General features: G+C 41.5%; 1 long non-coding RNA gene across 1 annotated transcript in view; it reads left to right on the forward strand.

Annotated features, from left to right (window-relative positions):
• The first annotated feature begins 4232 nt into the window (after positions 1-4232).
• The window catches only part of LOC138511023 (uncharacterized), a 351810-nt gene continuing 343265 nt past the window's right edge, over positions 4233-12777 (forward strand). The window contains exons 1-2 of the long non-coding RNA XR_011280543.1: positions 4233-4428; positions 9404-9435. This is a non-coding gene — a long non-coding RNA (uncharacterized lncRNA). The remainder of the gene's footprint in view (positions 4429-9403; positions 9436-12777) is intronic.

The raw sequence follows: 12777 nt of genomic DNA on the forward strand, positions 1-12777 counted from the left end.
CTATTATATATTGATCCCAGAGAAAGAGCTATGGTAACTGGCAGCATGACAGGGAAAATAGGAATGGAGAATGGCACACAAAAAGGGTGTCCTCTCTCCCCTTTGCTATTTAGACTTGGAACCCCTACTGGCTCTTCTTCATGAAGAACACATGCATAGGGGTGTTCTATTATATCCTCATAAACTGGTTGCTTCTCTTTATCCATATGGTATGATGGTATTTATTAAAAGCCCCAAGATAATCTGACACCAATAATGAGTGATATTGCTACATTTGGCCAGAGTTCAGGGTGCATAAGTAGCTCCAAGTCGATTCTGCTCCTGCTCACCGAAAGCATGGAGATAGTTAATGATGAACATGAGTTTGTATGGTAATTTGACAAAGTAAAATTCTGTGGGTATGGATAATGAAAGCTATAGACACATTACACCGAGAAAACATTATCAATGTTTGCATGCCATTATTACAAAAAGTATGGAGAAATCTACCTCTCTAACTAGATGTGTGGATTTCCATTATTAAAATGGTGATACTCCTTAATGGTCTCCATTCCTTAATATACCAATTCATGTTCCACAATATTTTTTTAAATCATTAAAACATACGCTACTAGGGTTCATCTTGGTGGGTAACGCTGCCAGGATAAATTGTGACATATCTCTCGTTGAAAGGCAAGCACCTGACATGAGACACTACTATCTGGTGGCACAAATCAACTATTTGTCATTTTGGTATTCTAATACCAAAATCAGGCCACATTTCCAGGTAAAATGAGCAATCAGAGCCCCAGCATTGCTTTGTAATGTAATAAAGAGAACAATGAAATAACCACTGAATGAGCTGAACTCAGTGTGCTGCACCCATTGGGCATGGAAGACTCTAACATTAAGATGTGGTGGGAATGACAGATACTCCCATCTTCTCCCCATAGGGAATGTGCAAAGATGCTCCAAATTTACAAATGGAGTCATTTGGTGACCAGTTCCCGGATGGATGATTTATATCATGAAATGAATTTAAATATAAAGGTGGCTCCTCCTCCTTTGGAATATTTCTATATTATAGAATCTGTAATTGATTGTGAGACATATTTCCAACGTTTCCTACACAGCCCTACATCTTCCAATTATTACTTGAAACAGTCATGATGCACAAAGGGGAAAAGTGGATTTGAATCTTTACAAGAAGGTCATTTACAAGTATGCCAGCGGTAAGTGGTATAATTAGCAGTAAAAACGTTACTGCCAGCTTTACCGCTATGCTGAATTATGACTCAGACAAAATTGGATTTAATATCACTGGTAGAATTACCTCCGGCAGAATGCCCTCCTGTGGCAATTCCTCTGAGAACTGCTGGAATTAGCACCGGGGCTAATCCCATCCCATTGGCAAAATTACCACCAGAAATAAAAGCCTATTTCTGCTGCATTACAAGAGGAAAATCAGTGGAATTATCTCCAAAAATGTGCAGTAATTCAGCATAAAACACAATGCTGTTACCTCCACCAGAAAGATGGAGATAAATGCATACACGTGACTGAAATCAAGACACAGGTGCACCAGATCCACTCAGGAGGAGTTTATAAGGGTCACACCTTCCCCCATGCACATCCAAACAACATGCAGCCACAGGCAGGCGTTGATTGTGGAATCCACAACCTCCTACTATTCATCCAGCTACTGCAGCATGCAAGAACCCCGTCGCCTCTTGGAATCGTGGCTCCGTAGGATTCAGACCTCCGGCCCTGTACCCTGTCAGCAGGAGAGCATCCATCTTTGGGAATCCCAGCTCCCACACCACCAGACGCCTTCCCAGACCTATTACTGGTGTGATCCTCAACACCAGCACCTCTCAGCCACGCTTGACAGCAAACACGCTATGCAAGCAGCCTGATGCTGCATTGAACAACCATTTGAAAAACTATGGACCATCTACTCCATACTTGACACTGGTGGACCGCCAACTGTAGGATCCTCACTACCCCCAAGGGAGACCTATTCCAGGCCCTAGATGAAGGCATCCCGCGGAAACGTCTGAGAACCAGCACCCCAGTGTGCACCTTTTGGCCCTTCTAACTACCTGATTCACATCCAGACGTCGACCATGTGTTAGGTCACCCTCTAGCCTGGCTAAATACAACCAATTGTGACTCTATTAACTATGTTTCTTTGTGTGGTTGTATCCTGTATTTGAGCCATCACTTGTCACTATAGGTGGTGGTTATACACAAAAAATCAAAAGCACAAATTTGCTCTAGCTATGTATAATTAAACTGTTACCATTTCAGTTGTTATAAAAGTTTTGTAAATGTCAAGAAACAAACTGCACTTGGTAAACTGAACTTCAAAAAAATCTTTTCAAACAAAGTTTACATGCATAAATACGAAATGCATGAACAGCTAAATAGATAAAAGCTGTTTTCTATTTTCTATTTTTGTCTGCACTCTCAATTGATTGCTTGAGTACTACTACATACAAAAATATATTTGAATGTATGTTACATGACAGAACAACTTTAGGTTTACAGTGATAAGAAAGTAGACCGTATAAAGACAGTCATCAGGACAACCCCCTTTGTACCACCCAGCAGGGAAGGAGACAGGAACCACAAAGGCGCAGGAGACGTTTGCTCCGGATGGCACCCATACCATGTGTCCGCTCATCCCCTTGGACACTGACTGACAGCCAATTAGTGACCCTCTATCGTTTGGACCATCCCACCATCACAGACCTGCTCACGCTGATCCAGGCTGATCGCCAGAGTGCCATCACAATCAGAACCTCAATCACCCTCTGCTGAAGCTTGTGTCCGTCCTACACGTCTGTGCCACAAGCGGATTCCAGCACACTGTTGGGGCACTGCATGGGATGTCCCATCCCACTTTCTCAAAGGTGCAGGACAAAGTCCTGGATGCGCTAATGAGGCATACCCATCAGCACATCTCCATGCCCATCACTCTGGCACAGGCTGCGCAGCAAAGGCATGTTTCTTGACCATTTCCATTTCCCCAACACTATAGCAGCATTGGATTACAAGCATGTGGCTTGGGCCCCCCTCCCACACAATGGAGCAGGCATACCAGAAAAGGAAACAGTACCATTCCATTAATGTCCAAATGATATGTGACACATACCTCACAATCAGCCACTGCTGCACTCGATACCCTGAATCCACAAATGATGCCATAAAACTGAGGAACTTGACCCTATCAGCGCACATGGACACCCACAGGGGACGGCTTACCTGGCTTGTGGGTAAGTCTGAAAAAGACATGTTGCTGTGACTCCCATGGAGTCGGAATGAGGAGTAATGTGACACAACTGTATAGAAGTTGATCATGCCCCCCCTCAAACTAAATGTAGTGGATGTAGACACCATCCACCACAAACTAAATGTTATAACTTATTTGGGTTGATCAATGACTTCAAATGTTGCAGAAATTAGACTTATAGAGCTTTGCAGGAAAGCGCTTTGGATGACAGTCTATCTTATGAGGTCAGAATGCCGTACAAAGTGGAAAATATATAAGTTAGTACATGTTTATGATAATGTACTGAAAGACTAGATCCAATTCGGAGCAGGGACTGAGTTATGGTCAGGAATAGGGTGATCCACCATTTTGTGAGGAGCCCGGCATGGTCAGGCAATTTCTAAAATGGTGGATTTCTGCTGCATAAATTATGACATCAGTGGATTTCTGTAAAACCATGCTGAAATGAGGAAAGCATTATCTCATGGTAGTTCAGTGAGAGTTCAGCAGTCAAGGACATGGTATCTGGACGTCTTATCTCTATTCTTGCCAGTGACGAGCCATGGGAGTGAGTCAGCAGTCAAGGGAAGATAGTGGGTGTTGCATTCAGCTGGTTCAATTAGCAGAGAGTATACAGCTGATGCCCATATTTGGGCCTTTGGGACAGGAAACCATGATGCAGTTGCTAAAGGTATCTTAGGATTGACGTCAGTAATGTTCCATTTTAAAGGTTAAGATACATTCCACACAATTTTAATCAGTGCATGAGTCAGTATGAAATGCGAGCCTTGTGAATTGACAGCTAAAGCAACCAACCAGGGATTGGAAGAGGGGTTGTACATTGATCATGCCATCATAGGCCAGCGAATCACAGGCTGATAAGGGGTATGTACTTTGTTCATGCCATCACCTCCCCTTCCTAGAGTGTATATAAGGTAGGAAATGCTTAGAATTATAACAGAGTTCCGGAGATGTCCTTGCTGTATGTTGTGTCTTGCCTACCGGGAGAAAATAAAAATGAAAATCTTGCTTCAGCTTTATGATGTGCCTCAGAGTTCCTTTCTTCATCCAGGAGTGCCGGGGCCCAGAGAGAGATGGTGTTGGGACCATCTTTACAATTGGTGAGCCACTGCCAGGAGGCTTAGGATGATAATTCTTCAAGCCTAAAGAATCAGGTACATGCATGCTATTGGGGTCTGGGAGAAAAGAGGGGGATTGTGGGGTCAAACTGCAGATGCTCACACCTCATTAAGAGAAGGGATCTCCTAGACCTGGCAGTTTTCCAAGAAGAATTGTATTAAAGTTATTTCTGGAAACCTTCCAAGAAAAATTGAATTGGGTAATTTTTTCAAGGGTCTTCAAAAAAAAATTAATTCATTAATTGTTTAAAAATTCACTTTTGGGAGACCCATTTTTGGAAAAATTATTTCTGATTGTGTGAAAATTGTTTAGAAAATGCTCTGAAGTCACTTATGGGAAACCCCTTTTAGAATTTTTATTTTTTGATTAATTGATTAAACAGCTTTCAGAAACAATGTTAGCACATGTGGGGGAACCCCCCTTGGAAGATTATTTGAGAAAATGTATGTTTTTAGAGTATAGATATGGCAGCGTAGAAGTCTACGGGTTTGGAGAAAAAGTAACTGTAGAAACAATAAGTGCTATGTAGCTAGAAGAGAGCGGAGCAATTTCATGGGTATCGCAAAGAGGAGCCGCGATAGAGATATAACCAGTGCCTACGCTTTAAATAGTGTAATAGAAGGAACAGAACCTAAAGTCCCTTAGGGGAAGCAGTAGGAGATGATTTGGATTAAAGATTAACTTAATGAGGTCTGTTCACGCTCCGTACGGAGTATTTTAGGGGTGAGGAGTAAGTCTTATGAGAGAAGACCAGATGTGTGTGGCTGGCCGAGTATGTGTTTGTCAGTCTGTTTTGTTCTATGTGATTATGTTATGTATTGTGTGTTGTGCACTGTATTTGTGTATATACATTGAAGAAATATGAGAATGCATTTTATTGAGTTTAAAATGAGGATGCATTTTATTGAGTTTACGAAAAATTGGCATCAAGCCAGAAGTGAAAATGATCAATTATGGAGGAAAAAAGGGATAAATATGTGGTATGGACAGGTTTTTTATGTGATAAACAGGTTTGCGTTGTGTTAATGTTGATACAAATTATATTTAGTGAAATAAATGAAGAAAGAGTTGAAAAAAGTGGTTCACTTGGAACCATGTCAAAACTAGAACACTAAAAGGAAAGGAAAGGAAACATTACAGTATATATGACAATAATGTAACAGCATTTAGTATACATTAAGGAAAATTGGAGAGAGTGTCAAAACTGACAGGTGGACCTCAGGCCTAAGAATAAAAGAGCTCAAGTTAAGAAATTGGCGTCATTTGGACAAAATAGAGAAATCAAAAAATTAATTAAAAATTGATTAATTAAAAGGCAGCATAAAAAGAAGCAAAAATTCAAACGTCATCAATAATAACAATTTAGCATTTATATAGTGCTACAAACCCTCAGGTATCTGAGCGCTGCTTATTATTACCCATGGTGTGTGGTGCCCATTTAGTGTTCTCTCGGAAGGATGAAAGGCTGAGTTTGGCCCTGCCGGGATTCGAACCTGTGTTAGCAGGCTCTGCACGGATGTCAAAGCGAGTGCTCTTCTCGCTGTGCCACTTGACCGGCAATGAAGGTTAGAGGCCAAAATTGAAAAATTGTGCAGTGCAAATATAAAAGAGATTATGGAACTACCAAAGAACAAAAAGGCAGATGGTTGACCAAAATTGGGTTAAGCGCACAAGAAAACTGTGTACAGAGACAATTTGAAAGAAAATACAAGGGTAAGTAAAATACAATTATTTTAAGTGTATATAATGATATTAATTTATGTTACAGATGAAAATCATGGACCTTGCGTGAACATAGGAAGAATGTCTGCATGGCCTTGATAGGGAAAGAAACTGTATATTATGACGCAGGTAAGTACTGGTCCACACCATAAGGGTGTGGACACACTGTTGATCATTATTAGAGATAAGAGGACCCAGGTGAGTAACAGAAAAAGAGGCAGATAGAGACATAGGGCTGTGGTTGTTAGTCTGTCACACATGTCCAGTGGTGTTCTTTGCTGGACATGCGCTGTGTTTGGTACCATACTTTCTATGTTGTCTATGCATGGGTTACTGGTGTGCGGGCAAGGGGTGGTTGTGATGTGCACTGCAGATGTGCATTAGTCCTTGTTAATTGCAGTGCAATGGTAGGACTTGACTTCATCATGCTCTTGGCATCCTGCTTGGTTGTCATGTAATGGGTATCACGGCTTCAATTACTCATGTTGTTAACGTTTGCAGTGTCATTGACGTTGCATGGATGCATGGCAGCATGTGTATGTGTGCATGCCATCATTTGCAATGGGTCCATCATTCACTCAGGTACTCACCAGATTCCCCCTGGCTGCTGGCTCCGATCTCAGCCGAGCCCACACCTTCTATGCCCACCATGTGGAGGATGCCACTGACCATCTCCGACCATGGGGTCAGCTTTAGGGGAATTTTAGTGCATATGTATAATTGTGGGCAGTTGCTATTTTATAATACTCAATGTATTGCAATACAATATGAGTATATTAACAATAATCCATGTATTACAACACAATATTTATATATTTTCAAAGTAAAATGATTTTTTTTCAAATAATTATGAATCCCAACACAAAAAAACACCACAAACACAAGTACATTTTTACCAATTTAAAATAATCAATCCATAATATTAAAATTGCAGACAACACATATATAAGTTTCAATTATTTTGCTTAATGCTGTACAAAACACATTAACACTAAAAAGAGTGTTCACTAATTAACACCATTTAAAACTACCAACATCAATAAAACACAATTCAATTTAAATGAAATACATTTTATTTTAATATTAATAACATGTAAATCTACTTTTCGATGCTTTCTCAATTTCTGGCGTTTTTCATAATGATAAATTATTAAATAAATAACCAGAAAAAATTAAAATGTACATAAAAGTATTTCTATTGTAACTTGAAGAACCTTTAATTGTTATTTTTCTAAAATCTATAACAAATAGATAAATTGTAATTCAAATTTTCCAAATCTCAAATGTGGTATTTCAATTGGACTCTTTTTCAAAGGTTCTTACTAAATTGGAGGTAAGGGACGGCTTTAAGGGGTGATTTGGAGGCTGACACAAAAATGATATTTCCATTTTCTCAAATATAACTGATTTCAACTACAGTAAAAACATATATTTCAATTAAATACATTACAACACATAATAATTTTGAAAATAAAATAGTACTTTAAAACATTTTACATACAAGATCACAACATATATTATTTTAATATTAATAACATGTGTAACTGGGCCTGCGAACAGGCCCTGTCAGGGGAGGGATGGAACCAACAAAAACATAGTGCATGTGCGGATGGGTCCCTTCCTACAATTTTGGCGCCATTTCATCCACCAAAGAATGCTAGGGGGGAAGAGCTGCCACAGGAAGCAGCCGGAGGGAGACACCCAAAGCTGGCCAGACGTGATTTCTACCATCCCCTGCAGTGTGGTGAACGCAGCACCACTGGTAGCCAGAGGACACGGCCCGGCAACCCTGCAGCAGGGCGTGTGGTGACCAGGACAACACTGGTCACTGCGAGAGAAGAAACTTGCAGCTCGAGCTGAGGGCATCAACTAGAGCCTGCACAACAAAATTAATCCACTAGCCCACCAGGGATTTTTCCAAAAGGAGAAAGGCTTCTGAGAGCACCAATATAAATCAGGGTCCCACTAAACCACCAGAGAGTCTTGGAAGGGGAAGAAGTCATGAGGCATGAGAGAACAGTTGGTCTCGGGTAGCCAGTATAAGCTCCTTATGAGAAATACAGCTAGTATGCATAGAGAAAGGGACAAGGCTTACAATCCCTCCCATGGCATTCCCATGACACAACCCCTGGAGACAGGTACACCCAGCGGCTCAAGTCGAGGGTACACGTGGGTTGACAGAGTCTGCCCTCTTTTTTTCAGATGGCGGACATAGTCCCCCTGGGTACTTTATATGCTGTGTTAATAATGAGAGACATTGGGCTTCATTACGAGGAAGGCGGTAGAGGGATAACGGCGCCGGTAGAGCTGCCGGCCCAGTTATCCCTCTATCACCTCACTACGAGGTCTGCTCGTGGGTCCTGCAAAGGACGTCTGGTTTTAGCGGGTGGGACCCGCTACCAGACCAGGATGCTAATAACGGGCCCGTCATAAACGGGCCAGTTGTTACCATCCTCCCCATTCCCATTGAGCCCTATGGGGCTCAAATGGGAATGGGGATGTAACGGGTCTGGGTTCCAGGAAAGGGAATTACCAGGCCCTCCAAGGTCGGAATGGCCCAGTAATTCCCTATTTCTGGAACCCGTACCCGGTACCTAGTATGGGGGTAGCCATGCCGGTAAGAGCGGCATGGCTACCTCCATACTCGGAATTCTGTGAATTTACAAATGAACGCTGACCTCAGGGTACGCCTTTCTTTCATCGTGGAATGTTTTTTCGCAGGGTTTTTTTACTGCTAATTTTTTGGAAAAAACCCATCAAATTTTTTAGGAAATGGGGGGTTATGGGAACCCCCCCAAAAATCATGAAAAAAAAATTAGATGGGTTTTTTTGTAAAAAAAAAATCACGGTAAAAAGCCCAGCGAAAAAACATCCCACAATGAAATGACATGGAACCGACCTAAGGGCGCGAACCGCAGGCGTTAGGTTTGCAGGCTGGGAACTTCCCTGCTGCACTATATAACCTGACAATATACAACTAAAGGTTACATGTCACATTTCGGTACTGAATGGTCCAGGAAAATCATTGATATTCGTTCATGAAGTTTAAAACATGCACACCTTTTTACGTTTTCAAAACACTATTAAAAGAAAATATCCTCTCTTGGTTTTGTCTGTGTGTGTTGATTTTGTGAAAGGCAAATGCCATTTGTCCTGTGCAATTTGTGCAATTTGTGTGGTTATGCAAAGCCAATTGAATGAAATGTGCATATTTCACATTGATGTGCTAATTTCTGGTAATGTCAGATCCCATTGCGTTTGTTAATGAGTCATCCACTTTTTTTTTAGGACTTGACTCCTGGGTACATCTATTGGATAGGGTAAGTAGCCAATCCTGGGAGGGGCTGAGGTAATTAAGTAAGTGCGGGTGAATGATTTAGTGTGAGTTAGTTGGGTGAGGACATGAGTCGTTGGAGGCTGTCTGAGAGACCAGAAGAGACAAGAGTGACTGGAGTGCAGAAGATATTGGCTAGAGGGGGTCTGTGGAGTATTTGTGAGTTGAGAGTGTGAGGAGTAGCATAGTGTTAGTAGTAGCAGCAGAAGGAGTAGTGGTAGTTGGAAGTGGAGATAGTAGGAATAGGGGAGTAGTGAGTGAGGGAGTGGTAGCAAGTGGTAGTACTGGAAGTGGGTGCGAAGGATAAGCTTGAGGTGAAAAAGACAGCAGAGCAGTACTTGGTAGACAAGGACAGTAGTAAGTATTAATAACAGAGTAGGAATAGCAGTAGAGAGAGGGGAGTAGGAACGACATGGTTTGGGTGAATAGGAGTAGCTAGTGGTAAGAGTAGAGAGAGAAATAACAGAAGAATCCCAAGAGGCAAGAGAGTAGAGTGGGAGGAAGGGAACAATGGAGGTAGAAGGAGATAGTGACAGTAAGACGTGATCAAAGGGTGGAGGTGGGAAGGCAGAATAAGAAATTGGATGGACAGTAGTACAGTGGGAGGAGAACATCTGGACTCAGTTAGGAAAGGTCTCAATGCTTCCATCGAATGGAACCTTTTCTTTCACTAATACAACCTTTCATGCCCTCGGACCCTTCAGCTTGATACATTCTATAGGAGAATTGAGACCAATCCAAGACTGTCCGCCGAAATAGAAAGCCTGATAACACATGCCTGGCATGAAGGCTGGATTGATGATGATTAGAAATCTTTCCTGACGAAAAAAAATCTGACCACCCCAACATTTTATTTACAACCGAAAATCCACAAAAATGCATCTACACCACCGGGTAGACCCATCGTCTCAGGTATTAACTCCATACTCTAACCTTTGTCAGTCCATGTCGACATTTTTCTTCGTCCTTTTATTAGTAAGATGAAATCTTTCATACAAGATACCACGTCAATTATCAAAGTGATGAAGAATCTCACAAATGAACAAGGAGATCTGCTCGTCACCTTGGACGTAGAATCTCTGTACACAAGCATTCCCCAGGCAGAATGAATCGACATCCTGAGTACTTACCTGGACCAGAGAACAAATAGTTGGATACCTACCGCTTTTTTACTCGAATGCACTAGATTGGCTCTAACAGAGAATTTCTTTGTATATAGGACGTCTTTTTCAGACAATGCCATGGCACAAGCATGGGGGCCACCTTTGCCCCCGGTATAGCTAATCTTTACATGGACACTTTTGAGAATAACTCCATCTATGTTGAACACAATAGATTTAAAAATAACTTGGTCTGTTGGCATCGATATATTGATAATGTTCTCTTGATATGGAGAGGACCAGAAACATTGCTTCAAGAAGTTCTAGAATGGCTCAATTCTTGAAACACTTCCATTAAGTTTACTATTTATTTTGACAACACTTGCATACCGTTCCTTGATGTAGAAATCTACAAAACAGAAAACAACCTTTTGGGAATCACACTATATCGAAAACCCACAGCTAAAAACACCCTATTAGCATTCTCGACCTTTCACCCTTCTAGCCTAAAAGAAAATGTACCCTTTGGGCAATTTCTTTGTCTTTGACACAATTGCTTCACGCTGCCAGATTTTGACTCCAAGATTAAAGATTTAACCTCTCGCCTCAAGGAACATGGCTACCCGGACCAACCATTCGACGAGCTGGCAAAAGAGCAAGGAACACTAACAGACAGCTATGTATCACCCCCGCCCAGAGAAGAGAAAACTGAGAAATTTACATGTGCCACCACCTTCACACCTCTCAGCAACCAATTGAGGAAAACAGTACTAAAACATTGGGATATCCTTAGTACCGCTAGTTTCAAACTCAAAAAACCATGCTTTGCCATCAAACAAAGTAGAAACTTGAAGGACCATTTAGCCCACACATGCAAAGAACCTATCTCTCCTCCCAACCACTCTATGGATCTTACCACCAGTAACCGGACATTTCAGATGTGGCGCTTGCTCTGTCTGCTCCCTCACTAAAGACCTCAAAGAAATTGACCTCTATGGTACCCGATGGAAATACCACTTTTTTACCAAATGCAAAACCAAATGGTCTATCTATGGGATCAAATTCCTCTGTGGTCTCATATATATATATATAGGGAAGTGCAAACGAGAAATACAGCAATGTGTTTGTGAACATCGATCATGCTTGAAAAATGTAGAAAACAAACCAATGGTGGCCCATTTCAAAGCTAAGAAACACAAGCATACTGAATTGCTTTGGTTCGGCATACAAACAGTAAAGTTTCCGAGGGGGAGAACGTGATCGACTGCTTAGGAAACTTGAAAAAAATGGATATTCCGCCTGGACTCAGTTAGGAAAGGTCTCAATGCCTCCATCGAATGGAACCTTTCCTTTCACTAATACAACCTTTCATGCCCTTAGCCCCTTCAGCTTGATCTTTGACACTTCAATGTAACACCAATAATTGACAGACTTATCCACTTGCATTTCAATCTAAGCAAATGTTTGACCATACTGCACTATCAGTACCTCCATCAACCTTGACTGGTTGAGACCAGCTCATCATATATAGAAGTGAGCACTTTTCGTTTACACACCTACCCTTAATAGACAGGTCCTCTGGTGCACTTATAACTGTATAAGTAAGGGGGTTCTGGGAGTTTCTCTTTGCCGGCCTATATTCCGGGGTTGAGTCTCAACCAGAGTCTTTAGCTCACCATCCTTTCACAGAAGAGAAATTTCCGCTACATATCAGTCTTTGTCCTGCCCAAGGGCAGTCCAGCACTGAAATGCCAGGCAATTCTCTTCTGAACAAGAGTACCAACAGTGAGCAGGGTTTCCACGTCTGAAGTACCCTAGTAACTTAGGGTGAAAACCCAAAGCTACTTAATATGCATAAGTAAGGGGGGATTCTGTGAGTTTCTCTCTACCAGCCTATATCCCAGGTTTGAGTCTCAACCAGAGTCTTTAGCTCACCATCCTGTCACAGAACAGATATTTCCTCTAGATATCAGTCTTTTTCCTGCCCTACAGCAGTCCAGCACCAAAATGCCAGGCAATTCTCTTCTTTTTTTTAAACTTTTTTTTTTATTTAAGTTTTATTGATTTTAAAACATAAGGGCAATGCATACAGGTATGTGCATGTTATATTCACATTGTTACATCAGTATTGCATTGTGATTGAACAGAAACAGCACTTTCGACTAAATTATCTACCCCTCCCCGTTTGGGTTAAGTTGTTATATTCCCTTCCCCTCACCCTTCTCAGG

Source organism: Ambystoma mexicanum, chromosome 6p (assembly GCF_040938575.1).
Source record: "Ambystoma mexicanum isolate Mex_15411 chromosome 6p, UKY_AmexF1_1, whole genome shotgun sequence".
NCBI classification, from domain to species: Eukaryota; Metazoa; Chordata; class Amphibia; order Caudata; family Ambystomatidae; genus Ambystoma; species Ambystoma mexicanum.